This window comes from Vidua macroura, chromosome 12 (assembly GCF_024509145.1).
Source record: "Vidua macroura isolate BioBank_ID:100142 chromosome 12, ASM2450914v1, whole genome shotgun sequence".
Taxonomy (NCBI): domain Eukaryota; kingdom Metazoa; phylum Chordata; class Aves; order Passeriformes; family Viduidae; genus Vidua; species Vidua macroura.
Window position 1 is genome coordinate 12,627,689 of NC_071582.1, and position 15,889 is coordinate 12,643,577.

Consider the following 15,889-nt stretch of genomic DNA (forward strand, 5'->3'; position numbering starts at 1 on the left):
TTCTCCTCAAGAAGACTGTGCACACAATGGAGGGGTTTTGTTTTACCTTCAATGTGTGACCAAGGAAATCACACAGAAAAGCAGAGAAGACTCAGGACCAAAAGAACCAAATGTGATACATACAAAGTCATTTGGGTTAAAGATCAGAATTAAGACTTTCTTAAATATCATACAACTAAATTCACCACCAACCATACCTTTAATCCAAGTTTAGCAGTAGAAGTGAATTGCAAAGCAAGCTCTACTGAGTTGTTAAATGCGTTTTCATGCTTTTGGTTTTTAAAAGCTACACTATATAATGTTTTATATTAAGTGTACCACTCAATATATTCTTGTCCCATATAAAATATGGGACAAGAATATGAATAGGTAATTGACAGAATGACAATAGGATCCAAAACCAATGGTACTACAACAGAGCTACCACCCAGAAATTTAAATTAAAATCGATGGGAGTAAATTTGCAAATATGAAACAGATGAAGTGATTTAAGAGTACAATTAGCTCAGGAAAGATGGAGTGAACTTGCAAAGCCCAGCAAGACCTCAGGAGGGAGAAAATGAGAGAGTGGTTTTCTCTTTGCAAGACTTACACAAAGTTCTACATTTTTCCAGGGGCTTGCAGGTTTCTGGACAGACAGCTGTGCTGAACCATGTAAAATACTTACTCGAAATAAATTGAAATGACAATGGGACTGTCATATTACAGAGTAATATGTCAAAGAGTAGCATTTGCTTCAGTTCTCCCTTATCAGTAACTTGCTGAACCCAGCTCTCATTTCACGGGCCAATATCAATGCCATCCTCAGCTGGGTGGAAAGAAGGGGCAGGATTCCATAACATTTTAAATACTTTCCTTATCCATTACACAGGATTAGCATTGTAACACCTACAGAGGTCATGGAGTTTGTCTGCAATGACAAATTCAGGGAGGGGAAGTTTCTCCCAAGCTGTTTAAGCTCTTAAGAAATGTACATTCCTTGAGAGAAAAATAATTTTGGCATTTTTTTGCCTTTTACATAGTTCTGTATTTTCAGTTGACTCTACTAAAACCAAGGTAGTATGACCTGGTATTTTCCTCCATACAAACCTATTCCACAAACAACTTTAATTCTGTTACATTTTCTTAACTACACCAGAAAACACAGTTAAAGGCATGCCTGGCTGCTCTGCAGCAGGGACCATAAGCATTTAAAGTAAACCTGGAGATAATAAAAGTAGAATGAAGGCAAAGGCCCCACAACTATCTATCTATTTGTTCAGGAACCTTGACTGAAGCTGCTGCTGTTGAAACAAGAGCTGTATACATACATCCAAGTGGACAAAGCAATGGATAGTGAAGCTCAGGGCTGCAAACATCCATTTATCCATTCAATCTTTCGTTAAGAAGAAAAGGCAAAACCTCTGTTTCTAATCCTATGATTATCAACAACAACAAAGCCCACGTGCATTTTGTCTTTCTGTGTCACAGTGACAGCGTGCTAGTTGATAAATTATTAAAAATAAGAAAATGCAATGTGCAAACTTAAGCATTTTAAATCATTTGAGGTAGCTTATCTGTTGCCCTTTAGTTGGGACTCAGATTTGGAAGGACCAGTTGGATGCTCCACGTGCCTCTGGTCTTCCTGCCATAGGTGGCTCTACAGGTCAGCAAAGCCCCCAGACTGATTTCTGACTCCCTGAAGAAGAGGAAGCACCCCCAGAATACAACCCAGAACCCCCCAGCACCCCCAGAACACAACCTCCTGGATTTTCTGACATTGTCTTTTAATAATTAAGAAAAGCAGATACGTTTCTGTGGCTGTGTGTGCCCTGCTGCAGTTCTGTGCCCCAAGGAGCCCAAAGAGCCCACGATTCATCACCAGCACCAGGAGCTGGTGGCACCACGTTCCCACCACAGCAGGATGGCAAAGCCACCTGCAGTGACAAACTCCAGAGGCACAGCTTCAGCACGGGGGAAACGCGCACTGCATCCCAAACTCCTCTGAGCAGTGACACACACACAGGCAACTGTGAAACTGTGGCACTCAATTTTCAAGTGAAATGCTAAATTAGGTACTTTTTAAACCCTTCACCATGGCCCTACAGAGCTCCAAATTGAGAATGATTATTCTGTCTTAGTCACTTTTAACTTTTCTGCGTTCAAGAAAGCACTTTACTGGTAGAGGAATGACTTCGTTTCCCAGGGTTCCTTTCCTTTGCATTTTATCGGAGATTTATCAGCTTTTATGATAAAAAACCAGCAATGCCAACTTGAGACTCCAGCAGCACATTCTGCATGGTTTGAGCCCTGTGAGCTGGTTGTTCTGTGAGGCTGCCAGTTTGCCCAGGGAGGCAGGAGCAGCAGCACTGCCAGCCGGGCTTGGACCCACACACGAAGGCAAAGAGAATTTATGAATATTTAAAATCTCATGAATTTTAACCAAAGTTTTTAATGATTGATTAAATACTCTTTAAAAAATCCCAACTGTTTAAAAATCAATTTGACACTAACATCCACTGCTCAGAGTAAAGCTGCTTGAAAAGTCAGACAGGAAAAGTAGAAAATCACACCTAATAATTCTTTATCTGGTAATATAATTTAAGACAGAAAATGTTTTTCATTATCAAATCTGGCAAGCATATTTCATAAATATAATTGCAATTTTCATGTCATCTTTTTACACATTTTAGTCAACCTTTAATTACTGTCCTTGCTTCATAAGAGTGAAATCTCAAGTAAAAAACAACCACTCTCCTTTAATGTCATTAACCTTTTCCGAAGAATTTTAAAAGCAAACCACAAGATTCTCGAGCTAACCAAGTGCTTCACAGCTGTGTTAGATACACTATCACTTTCTGGTTAATACACAACCATGCCAAATTTTACAAGTGTGTGACTAGCTGCAAGCCATGTGTTTTATATTACTCTTCCTAATCAACGGCAATGCGCTCTCACTTAGGAAAAGTTCAAATTATTTAATTCAAATTTCTTTGTTTATCACTTGAATCATGAGCACAACCAGTGATTTAAATCACTTCAGCTGTAAAGAGCCCTTGGTGGCTGGCAGGCAGCATCCTCCGGGCTGTGGGATGCTGGTGGCCGATGGAGCCGTGACACAGCGAGCTCCAGCTGGGCGGCACCCGGGAGAGCCAGGGATCCTGGACCCATGTGTGGGGCCACGTGGAGCCAGCTCCACAGCAGGCACTGATGAGAGAACACTTCTGTACTACAGCAATCCTTTCTGCTAGTAAATAAAACAAATAAAACTCACATGGGTGCCTGTGGGATCAGCACCCAAACACATTTAAATGCTCCGAGTGCCCAGTGCACATCAGGTGGATGCACTGACCATGAAGTAACTGGGACAAAATAATTTCTGTACGATCTGGAACATCAAATATGTTTGTGACAGGAGCTCTGGTACTCCACCTGAGGCAAAACACTAATTACACATTTTTTAAAACTTTCACTAGCAGATCACTTAACATTTCTGGGATAAGGATTCCTACTTTACAGCACAGGATTATTTATGCTCTCCCCACACTAACTGTAGACAACTTTGCATTAACTGTCTAATTGAAATAAAAATATTTTTAAAAGCACATGTCTTCATATATCTGCCATTTGGTGGAGGATGCACATGCCTGCAGAGATTCTGGAACGTGGTGCTTCCTGCTACAGCCCAGCATCATGCACACGTTGAGTTTATAACACCTGACAGTGCCAGCAGATCTGCAGTGATTTGCTGTAACAAGTATTAGATAATGAGGATCTCTAAAGAAAAAAGAGTAGATGCAAATGCAAAATCCTACTTTGTGACATATCCCCCATCATTGGTCACAATACAAAAAACTGTATTTGCTAAACACAACATGATAAAATTGGTGCCAATAGTTACTTGGACTGAACATTGCTACTATTGCCTCACGGTGCACGGGAAAGAATGAATCCTCTATGTACATACATGGTAGTTTGGAGTGCCATTTGTATTTATTCAGATCATGGATGGAGATTTTTCTCCTATTTGAAATACTCATCTTGATGAAAGTCCAGGCCAGTTATGATGCCTAAAAATTACCTGTGAAAATAGTTTATCTGTTACTCTACTCACTTGTGTATACATGCAGGTCTCAAACTTTGAAAAAGCAACCCCTCTCCCCAAAACACCAAAACTGAAGTAAAGGCAGGCCTGTGATGGAGACATAACTGCTGTGGGGAGAAGTTGCAGTTCATGGTGGCACTCACAGCAATTAGCACAGTGGTTGCAGTTTATACACAATATTAATCTTTGCTCCAAGCAAAAATTAGAGTTCATTACCCTCCAACCTGTTACCTTTATGCATTCAACACTTGTGCCATCTTGGATCAAATCTTTTCAGAAAAAAAGAGAACGACACAAATGGGTTTCTTAATGATGACAGAGGATGAAGTTAAAGGATCCCTTCTGACCTCACTGCACACACTCCAGTCAAGACAAGTGCACGTCCCTGTGCTACAAAACCAGCAAATTCAGCTGCCTCAGCCCAGTGCCTGAAGTACTGGAACCTCAGCACCCATCACTGCCCAGCTCATGGCTGGGGTCAGGGACCAGCATGCAGAGCTGGGGAGAGGCAGACACGAAATCTCTGCAATCTTTGGATGTGGCAGCAGCAAACTGGCATTAGGAGAGCAGGCAGTTTATTCCCTTCCCAAACTGCCATATGCTAATGAATCCAGGTCACTCAGATCTCACCAGGTGCCACAGGCAGGTTCTGGTGCCAGCTGCCAGCAGAGCAATGAGAGCCTGCTTCAACTTGCAAGGGTGCAAAACCCAGCATGAGGAGAGCAGGTGGGAAATGGCTCCATTTTCCACCTGAGGAAATGCCATGGAGAGTGAGATGGCATCCCAGGATAACAGAGCCACTAGCAAGCCTGGAAATAAAATTCATCACCTCCTTTCCTCTCTGCAGCTCTGCTATCACTATCATTGCAGGGCAGTTTTATACCACATCTACCCAGGGAAGTTTTTGGCTATGTGAGGCTAAATCAACAGCTGAATATTCACCACTCAACAAAAAAAGAACTAATAGTCTGTACAGAGCAGAGAGAAGCTCTCAGTGCATTTGACAGCTGCTCCTCCACACTGTGGAGGAAGGTGGGATGGGGTGCCTGCAAACCAGCAGCCTGCAGCTCCCATTGGTCCTGCAGTGCAAACAATCCTTCCTCCTCACACTTATTTCCACAGCAAAAATCACTTTTAAGGATGGAGACATAACCCCGAGCAGCAGAGGGCTGAGAGAGAGGGAGGATTTACTATCAGTTGTAAATGGGGATGGGAGAACTGGCCTGGAGTGATGGGCTGAGCTGGCAGAAGGCAATTGCACACAGGTTTTGCTGCTGCTCTTTATTGTCTATTAAAAAAAAAAAAAACCACAAAACATACAGGCACCTCTGAAAGTGCCACTGTCAGTACTCAGCAGTCAAGCCCTGTGCTGCCAGGTGGCATTCCCTCCCAGAAGGGTGGAAGGTACAGGGAATGACTTCTGGAAAACCCTGCCTGCTGGGACAAAAATTACACTGCCCCTAAAAGAGACAGAAAGAGAGAAAAAAATAAAAATTACTCCAAGTCTTTATTTTCAGTCTTGAAATTCCTGTTTTACAGGCAGACCAAGCTCCTCATGATGTGGCTGACGTGCTGAATTTGGCAGCAGTGTTAATCAAGGTCATGCAACTGTTCAAATATCCAGTCATGATTCTCTGGTGCCCACTTGATATTAGATTTGATATCAACTCACCTGCAGAAATATATGAACTTTGTGCAAAAAAAAATCCATCTTTTTAGCTCCCTTCAGTTACAGGCATTATTATTTCAACAGAATATAATTAGCAAAAGTGCTTCTTGCATTTTTAGGGAACATAATAGTTCCAGTTACTTAGACAAAAAAAAAATAGAATAAAACTAGCTAGCTAAAGAATTGTCTGTTAAAAGCACAGACATCGATTAAACTAATTTTTGATTTGTGGCTTAGAAAATCCAAAAAGAATAAATCTTCAGGACAAAAGCTCTCAGTATGAAAATCCTTGTAACATCTGTGAGGTCTCACAACACCACTGTGCCTTTATGAAGCCAATATCCAAATTAAAAGGCTTAACTTGGCCACTGAGGAAGCTCACACTTTATTTTGGGGCCATCTCCAGAGGTCTATTAACCTTTCAAGACACTGAATAAACACTCATACACAGGTGACAGGAACTGAGAGGACCTTGAACTAATCCTCCATAGGTAAGGTTACTTATTGGAAAAAACCAAGTTGAGGCACATGTGTATGAAAGTGGTGGTGTAACTGATCATTTCAGAGTTTTTTTTCTGAGAAGGCATTTAAAGGGGATCCATAGATCTGCACCTCAGTAATGTTAGCACGGCCTCCCATTTGCAAAGGTGTGAATTCAAACTCTGCAAATAGGAAAAAATATTTGTACTCTGTGTACAGCCAGCACCTTTCCCACCCTCGTGACAAATGAAGCTGGATCAGCATGTGAACAGCCCCCCAGAGCCATCCTATTGCTCTGGATTGGTTAAAAATTACATCCTCTGTATTCACCCCAGCTCCAGTGGAATTAATGCTTCCAGCACAGCCTCCTCTGTGGCACAATGTTGGCATTGTAATATTTCAGGGAGAAATGCCATTGTAAATGGAAAGTGTAAACCCTGGAGTGGAGAGAGCAGGTCCCAGGAGCAGGAGCACGTTCCCTCCCTCCCCTGCAGTCTCCATCCTGGCACAGACCAAGGGCACAGGGGGATGACCCAGATGCCCAGCTCTGGATCACAGCATGCCTGCATGGACCAAGGTCTACCCCGTGCAGCTGGCCTTGGGAAGGAATTCATTTTGCCTTTATAAACAAGCAGAAAATTCCTTCAATGCAGTAGTGGAATCTTTCTATCTTTACTTTTAATCCTTTGTACTTCTGCATGGCAGAAGGCTCGGGGCACTTTGAGGTTGTATGGGCTATTTCATGTCTATTTACAAAATGAAGAGAGTAAATGTCAGAGGATATATGATCAAAACACACCATACCTACAAACAGAAGACTGGAGTGAAAGACCATGGGTGTGCATGTAAAACCCACTGACACCACCAGGGCAGCACCTTTATGACATTTTCTCCTCCCATGCTATAGGAATTTGCATGGCTGATGAGGATATCGTCACACAAAGCATTCTGAAAAGCTGATTTCAATCAGTGGCGTAATCAAAGCCTCAGTATTGCAAAATAATATGATTAAACACTCCATTATTTCAAACACCACAGCACTAAGCAAATCCTTGGAGGGGAGTGCTTTTGTGCACTAATCCATGCATGTAATTATCGATATGCTTTCCCATGCCCTATTCAAATGCTCTCCCCTGAGGCTTTTCTTCCACTTACACTAGGGAAGAAAAAAAAAAAAAAGCCAATCAGTTCAGTTTAAAGAACAAGTTGTATAACTCTTTTTGATCTACTGCCTGAAGGATCAAATAAGGAATTCTACCAGCTGTAACGTCAGAAGCAAACGATAGGGCTCTGCTTGTCCCGGTGGCCACCACCACGTGCCAGCAGCACGGGCAGGACACGGCTGTGCCCTGTGCTGGGACACGCTGCCACCCGGGCTGCTGCCAGAGCACCTGGGGCAACAACACCCTCAGCTCTGAGCACTCCACTGCAAGGAAAAGGGTGCCAACAGATGGTTTAATACAAGGCTGCATGTCTTTAATGAAACTTAAGGATGTAAAAATTAAAAGCAATTAAAGGATAAGCAATTTGCTCTGTGAGAGATTAGAAAGATGCAAAGCAATGCCCACACCAGGTTTTCAGTGCAGGTGTTGACTTGCCTGTGCTGAGAACACCACCAGGCTGGCAACAGCATTGCCATGTTTAAATGGATTTGATCTTACCAGCCTCCTGCTAGAGCAAATCATCCAAAAGACAAAAATCACAAAATATGGTCAAGAGCACCAAAGACAGTGTATTAAAAACAGGAAAGAAAGGTTCCAGTGCAAGCACAGCCCTGTGCTCACAGGGACCCCACAGCTGCAGCTGGGCAAGGGCAAGGTGCTGGGCACAAAGAGGCACAGCTAGAGCCAGCCTCAGTCCCCACCCAATGCAGCTGATATCAGACAACCTGAAAAGAAGCAGATTCCCATTTTCTGGTGATTTTAATAGACTAATAGAATTATCAGGCAGAGTGCTGTGGTTGCAGCTTGCACGCAGGCGAACTGGGGGACACAGCTCCTGGCACCCATGGATTTCCTAGTAGCCAATAAGAAAAGGGAATGACACATTTCTTCTGCTGCAAGTTAAAAATACAAAGGAAATTTCAAACATTTAGAAGCTAACATTATTCACTTTGATCTTTAAAAATATAACACCATCTGTAGCCGTCAGATTTACAGTACAGATCTCAGCTATGTACATTATTTGTTAGTATAAAAAGCTGTCAGCAGCCCCGGTGCAAAAGTGAGGATCCTCTGGCAATCTCCTGAGTTTCAGAGAGAACTACTAACCTGAAAAACTTAACCATCAGGTTCTTCATGAGCAACACAGTATCTACAAAACAAAAAGCCTACCACTTCCCTTGCCAAAACCCCCCAAAACGAAATCCCTGCAACCTGCTTACACTGCAAAGTGTACATATTTGCAGGTAATATTGGGGAGAACTTACCCCAGACCTATCTGAACCTCAACAGCCACCTACTTCTGATCCCTACAGACCTGTTCCCTGGCACTTCTGATTTCTGCATGTCAATGCCTCCAACCTTGTAGGTTATGCACAGGTTATACAAAATGTGAGGTATGAAAGGATTTAATTTCAAGTATCAGCATTTTTCATGCTCTGCAGGTCCCATAACTACAGTTAAAATGAAAATATGCCAAAAAATTGTATTTTCCTGTCAGCAGAGTCTCAAAATTAGTGTGGGCTGGCTGAAAATTTGTAGAATAAACAAAACATAGCACACATGCCTTTTATAAACTTATTATGCAAGATGAGTTTGGGTAATATGCAAAACCAAATAAAACATTCAAATTATTTTCTCGATATGCATTAGCTATTCCAAATTTAACCCCAGTTTTAAGGAGGTGACAGTCCTGAGGGGCCAGGCTGGGACACAGGCCAGGGGAGAGATTGGCAAGAGCAGTCAAAAGTCAGAACTCTTAAAATGTCAGATCATTAATAGTTTTAAAACCAAAAGGCCTTGACCTTTTTAAAAAATATATTCACTCTGCTGAAAAACTCTCTTCTCAGTTTTCTGAAGTCAAACAAGAAACTTTGGAAATGAATTCTTACCTGTATGATGCTAATGATGACTTTTCTCACGTTTGTAGTATTCAGCTTTTTGTGCCTCAGAAATTAATACAACAGGAGAGGACACAGTATTTTTTTTTTGTCTGTGATATACTTTGTCCTGCTGATTGAAAGACTGCACTTAAATCTGGCTTTGCCTTATGAAATTAAGGTCTACTAGACATTAAAACAATCCAATTAGTGCTACAAAAATTAAGGCATACCATTTCCTCAGTCTCATTTACACTAATATAGACTTTTTTCCTTTCTGTCAAGGGTGAAGGACACAGCTGAATGATGGCATTTTTTCCATCTCATTTATATATTGATGTAATAAGGGCAGACAGGTAGGCCTATGCAAGTGCTGATTCTGTCAGCAGCCCAAGTTGCCAGGACTGTGAATATTGTCACTTATAGATTGATAAATGGACTACACGGACTAATTGTATTCCAGTGTCTCTGGACAGATGGCAAATCTTACAGCCATATGGTGATTATTTCCACTGAGCTGAAAGTATATTAACACTTACCAAATGTTTAAAATGATGAGATGATCTAAAATAATTTTTCCGTGGACGTGGATAAAAACAAAGGGCCGGGCTGGGCTCCCTCGCAGGGTTCCCCTCCGTGCAGGCTCCAGGGCCCGCGGGGATATCGATGGAGCCGGCTGCGTGCTGGGCCTGAGCTGGAGCCAGGGCTTTGTGAGCACCCAGTGCTCATTTCAGCTGCTCTGCATGGCCCCTGGGCAGTGCCCCTCTCTGCCGGCTGCCCTAGGAGCAGGCAGCACTGAGACATGCACTTCCTTCTCCTGGTATTTCTCATTCCTTCTCTCTGGTTGAAGAAATACTGAAGTTATTGTCCTACTTTTAAAGGGAGCCATATACCCAGCCCTGCCCCCTGAAAATCCAGTGAAGGACTGCCCAAACCCTGAACACAGGATCTCTGGAGTAGGACTGACCCAGCAATGGGCACCTGCAGCCCAAAAAGCCAACCATGTTCTGGGCTGCATCCCGAGAACAGGGCAAGGGAGGTGATTCTGCCCCTCTACCTGCTCTCGTGAGACCCACCTGGACTACTGCATCCACCTATGGGCCCCCCAGTGTAAGAAGGATGTGAAGCTGTTGGAGTGAGTCCAGAGGAGCACACAGAGATGATTAGAGGGATGGAGCACCTCTCATCTGGAGACAGGCTAGGAGGTTTGGGTTTTCAGCCTTTCAGTACCTAAAGGGGCTACAACAGAGCTGGAGAAGGATTCTTTACAAGGACATGTAGTGAGAGAACAAGGGGGAATGGCTTTAAACTGAAAGAGGGCAAGTTTAAATTAGATAGGGAGAAATTTTTCCCTGTGAGGATGGTGAAGCACTGGCATAGGTTGCCCCAAGAGGTTGTGGATACCCCATCCCTGAAAGTGTTCAAGGCCAGGCTGGATGAGGCTTTGAGCAACCTTGTCTAGTGGAAGGTGTCCCTGCCCATGACGGAGAGTTTAGAACTAGATATTTAAAGTGCCTTCCAACCCAAACCATTCTGTGATTATACATGCAATAATGCATTTTGCTATCCCCATGTGTGTTCCCAAATCAACTGGGAGGGGACAGAACTGTGCCCCAGCAATCCTGTAAGCAAACCAAAGTGACCAGAGGCTCACCCTGCTCGCTGCCAGCCCTGTAACCATTGTGGAGTTCTGCAGCGCTGCTTCAGCACCGAGTGGGCAGCCCAGTGGTTCCCCAGCTGCAGGTGGAACACAGCAGGCTGGTACACATCCCTTTTATGAGTTATGCAGCAGTGAATTCACCCTTCAGAACAATGGGAGAATACACGCAGGAGACCTGATCCTCTTCTGCTCTAAGTTTCTGCTTATTTATACCAAACAAATGTGAGCAAAATCAGCCCAAATTCTCCACAGATGTTTATGCTGGAATAATAAACCCATATCACACAAGTCAAATGATTTTTTGCTTTGCTTTCAGAACAAAATTCTGAACATTTGTTTGTTTTAAAATAGGATTGAAAATAATGTTTTGTGTTCTGCAGGAATTTGTTTTGCATGCACTTTCATGATAGGAAAGTCCTTGCTAGTGGAAACAGCCACCTCCTTTGGTGGGGGTAAAAAAAGTTCACGTATCAGTTTCCCCTATTTGCCATAAGTAAAATACAGCAAATCAAGAGCTGGAAACTGCACTCTTCATAGTCCCTGTGATCTAAAATTAATGCCTGGTGTTGGTATGCAGAAGGATCAAGTACTGGCTCACCCACTGAGGACAAGGTGCCAACTGGTGAAAAATTCTTACTATGCTTTTCACACATTCACACTTTAGCACCCAAAGTATTAAACAGACTTAATTTTTAAGGCCTCTTTTGCAGGTCTCACTAAACACGGGGGTTTTTAGGAAGCTTTACTACCCCTGAAAGGCACCAAAAGAATGTATCAGTGGCCCATTTCTCCCTAGACAACGCAGACTAGCCCTGCGTTTTTCCATGCGCCTCCCAGCCAACACTGACCCGGGTCTGGAGCTGCTGCCACCCTGGGCTCCGGCCAGGCTGTCCCCCCAGGCAGCAGCTCCAACGTCACTACGGGGGAAGGAGAAGTGCCAAAAAGGAGATGGAAAAAGAAAAGAAAGAGGGGGAAAAGTAACTTAACTCCAAGGTGCAAAGTCTGGACCACCTGTCTAACTCAGGGAAATCAGCTGTTCTTTAGTGGAATAACAGACAGCACTGAACTATCCCAAATCGTTCCCAGCAGTTGCGTGCCTATTTTATCTTCTGGCCAATAATTCAGAGGTCATCCTGCAAAGCAGCTGCTGAGCAAAAACTCTTTCCAGTACAACCTCATGTCACTTATGCTAATTTAACAGTTATTGGGAAGGGTGTTGGAGATCACTGCAATATTACTTTGGTATTTCACAAGAGAAGCCATAAAGAGTTGCACAATATTGCTCTCCCTCCAAAGGACAAGGATGCCAATTCATAAGGCAGGGAGGAAAGACCAAGCAGGGAATGCAAAGTGGATTAGATATTTTGATTCCTTTCCAAACTCTAAGCTTAAAATATAAAAAACTTTGGCAACTTCTCCCCCATAGAATTTGAAATGCTAATTTCTAACTCAATGGAGAAAAGTTCTTGCAAAGATCTGAACAATACGTATGCAGGATTATTACTCTGCGGCTGAAAAATTTAGAACAGACCTTCCCTGTGGAGGAAAAAGCAGGTAACCACAACCACAGGAGAGGTCTTTACCCCAGGCTTAGGTCCAGCTGATGAAGAAAGCTGTCCCTAAAGCCCTCTGCAAAACCACAGGCTTTGCAGAAAAGGCTGGGGAGGAAAAGCAGGGCGAGACAGATTGCTATGAGCATCAGGCTGCACACTACCACGTCCTTGAAAGCTGATGCATCTCCCATAATATGCAATTTTGAAGGTCTCAGAAAACACATACTCAGAACCTTCTGACTGAGGAAAGTCTTGGAGGATCACATGGAAACTTTAAAGACATTATTTGTCCTTTGGAGCTCTCAAAAGACAAAGTGAAATTTCTCATTCCCATTCAAATACCCATTTTCCTGCTCCAAAGCACACAGGAAGGTGAAAGAGGCGCAGAGGGGAAAGAAAATTTCCCCAGGGAAACATGGACACAGACACGCTTCTGGATCTGCCTGGGAGATGAGCAGCTTCCCATCTACCCCAAATAACTCCTAAACCAACAATTCCCTCACTGGAGCGTGGGATCTGGGCCTTGCTTCACAGCTATTGTGTTTCATTGTAACTGAGATTACAGACTCAAGCTTCCAACTCCTTTCCCTTGAATTTGGGTGGGTGTAGTGAAGTGACAGATCCCGGTTCTCAGTCAAGCCAGTTTCTGTTCTTCTTTAAAAGGACCATAAACCAAATTAGATGGGGTTTTATGAATGAGCGTTTTTAGGAGACATTTTAAATACAAGTTTATGAGGAACACCTCTATAAACAACAGGCAACAGAAAATTATCTATCTCCTGTAATGAACTATGCAAGTGACAAACAGCTGTCAAACATAAAATAATCATGAAAAGAGAGAGTTCTCATTCACCTGTGTGCTGTAAAGTTTTAGGCAACTAAATCTCCTTCATTATTTCATAAAACAATAAATTTGTCCCTATCACAGCTGGAGGAGAGGGGATTATTATGACAATCACCGAATTTAACATGACCTGAGTACAAAGATACTTTTATCTCCTCCTTGTACACCCAGGGGCAGCAGCTGTGCCCTTGCTGTACACTGTGCCCATGAGCATCGCCCACTTTCTGTCCTGTCTGGGCAGAAACCTCCTGGCAAGTTAGGGAGGAATATTTCAGCTTTGGAGTTTTTTTATCAGGGGTTTGGACCACATGAGGGTGTAAGAGGGACTTTATGAGGACTTTACCTGGAAGGGGAGTGCTTTTGTGTACAGACCACACAAGATACAAACTCAGCACATGTAATATTAAGGGGGGGGGGGGGAAGTGAAGAAAGGGAACTGCATATATACTATGTTAGTGTTTAAGAGAGTGGGTGAAGTGGCTAGACCTCTTCCTTTCTATAAAGGTGGAAGGAGATTAAACTGACCACCTTGAGGCTCCCAAGCTATAAAATCACACTTGCACGTCAGGACATACTATGTAGTGAAAGAATAATCTGAACTGACAGCTCTGGGGGAAAGTTAAGCTAATGGGGACTGACGACATCACCTTCAGGATTGGCACCACATCATCCTGCATGCCAGAAAACTGCTCCATCCCAAAAGGTAGGATCCTCCAAGGGCAATTGTCATCAACTCTGCAAGCCAAATCTGCCAGTGGGAGGCATGGAACAAGTTTTAAATCTGTAATTCATACAAACTCATCTGTGTGATTTGTAGGACTTGGGGTGGTTGGATGACACAGGGACAACTACACTGTTGCCATCTTTGCACCAGTGTCTGAACTACCCACCAGAATAGAGCTCCTGCCTCATCTTTAGACACCCCCATCTGTGAAATAACTGATAAAAAGGTGTCAGACTCTCCCCACATGTCCCACGCATCCTCCAAGCAGCCCTGAGTGCTGGCTGGGGACATTCTGCACTTGTCACCTCAAAGAACTTCTCCACCTTTTATCAAATGCTCTAACTGAACATTTTCAATACCACAAAACGTTGTAGATTCCCACAAACAACTGCAGAGAGACATTTTCGATGTGTGCCACAGATTCATAGTGGGAAGCTGCAGTACAAAGCCTGATAAAACCAGGGAATGAAACAAAGACAACAACAAAGTGTTGCTGTCACAGATTACAGAGCAATTCACCAACAGCAGAGAATTTGAGTCAGTCATTGCAACACAAATAATATGAGGGGAGACTGCTCCTTGAAGTACTACCTTTCAAAAGGAAAAGCTTTGAGTACTCCCCAGCTCTGGCTACACTGTCCTTCTTCCAGGGACGAAACAATAAGTAATTGAATACTAAAAAATAAAATGCTCACACCTCCACATATAAAATTAAGATTTCCCTTCAGAGCCAAGCAAGATTAAAATTTTGTATTTTTTCCCCCCCAAGAAATACAGTGCTTCCCATTCTGAGGAGAATCTACTGCAAAGCATTAAGCAAACAACAAGTATTTATTCAGTAAGCACTCATACAGCACCATTTCACAGTTCCACAAGGAAGGATCCTCAGTACAAGCAGAAGCAGCTTTAGGAAGAAAATATTTTACAAGCTGGCTACGCATTTTTAAATGTATTCCACAGAGGCCTTTGCTGTCTTGCTGCACTGAGGTACTAAACATTGCCTGATAAGAATGCAGTTGCAGGATTATTATTATTATAATGAAAATGCTAATGGGGAGCAACACTGGCAGCTCTGGAGGGCTCTCCCAGGCCTCTTGATGCATAGGCAGAAAAGTGCAACTTCTACAGAAATTTTCTTTCTGAATCACAGAAGGGTTTGAGTTTCTAAATCCTGTAGGCTGCAGTGAAACTTCCAGATGGAAAGGAAACAGTTTGTCCCTTCAGGAATTCTTACAACTTGCATTTTGATAAGCCATGTCAAATAAATAAAATCAGATCAGTGCACGGAGGAGGCAGGAAAGGAGGGTGCGGTGCCTCTGAAGGAACAGGTCTGCACAGTAAGCAGCACTCACTGCTGCTCACACCTCCATCACCCTCTTTTTCCTCATTTCCCTCCTCAAATCTGCACACTCTCGCTCCATGATAAAGCCACTGTTGTTTTGCAGCTGAAGCTCTTGCTAGCCTTCATACATGAAGCCCACAAATCCTAGAACACCTACACAGCAGAGCCTCCTGCTCCCCTATGAGTCATTAGGCAGGCTGTCCCGCTTGCTGATGTCAGCCAGCACCATCTCTTCTTTTTAAACAAATCCTAAAACGCCTCGAGCATCCATTATTTAAAAATATTATCTTCATTTTAATCCTGACCCCAGTGGCAAAATTACAATTGCCAAGCAATTCCAAGTGATGCAGAGGGTCCAACAGCCTCCAATAGTTGCTACGTCAATGAGGAGTAAGCAGCCAGCTCCTCGTGTCACACATGAGCTCAGCACAGAGCACCAGAGCCGGCAGCAGCGGGCAGACTTCTCTTCCAAACAGGCAGAGAGCAGCTAGGA

General features: G+C 43.2%; 1 protein-coding gene across 3 annotated transcripts in view; it reads right to left on the reverse strand.

The window, feature by feature from the left end:
* HOMER2 (homer scaffold protein 2) overlaps positions 1-15,889 on the reverse strand; it is a 53,329-nt gene that overhangs the window by 31,472 nt on the left and 5,968 nt on the right. The gene's annotated exons all lie outside the window — the stretch shown is intronic.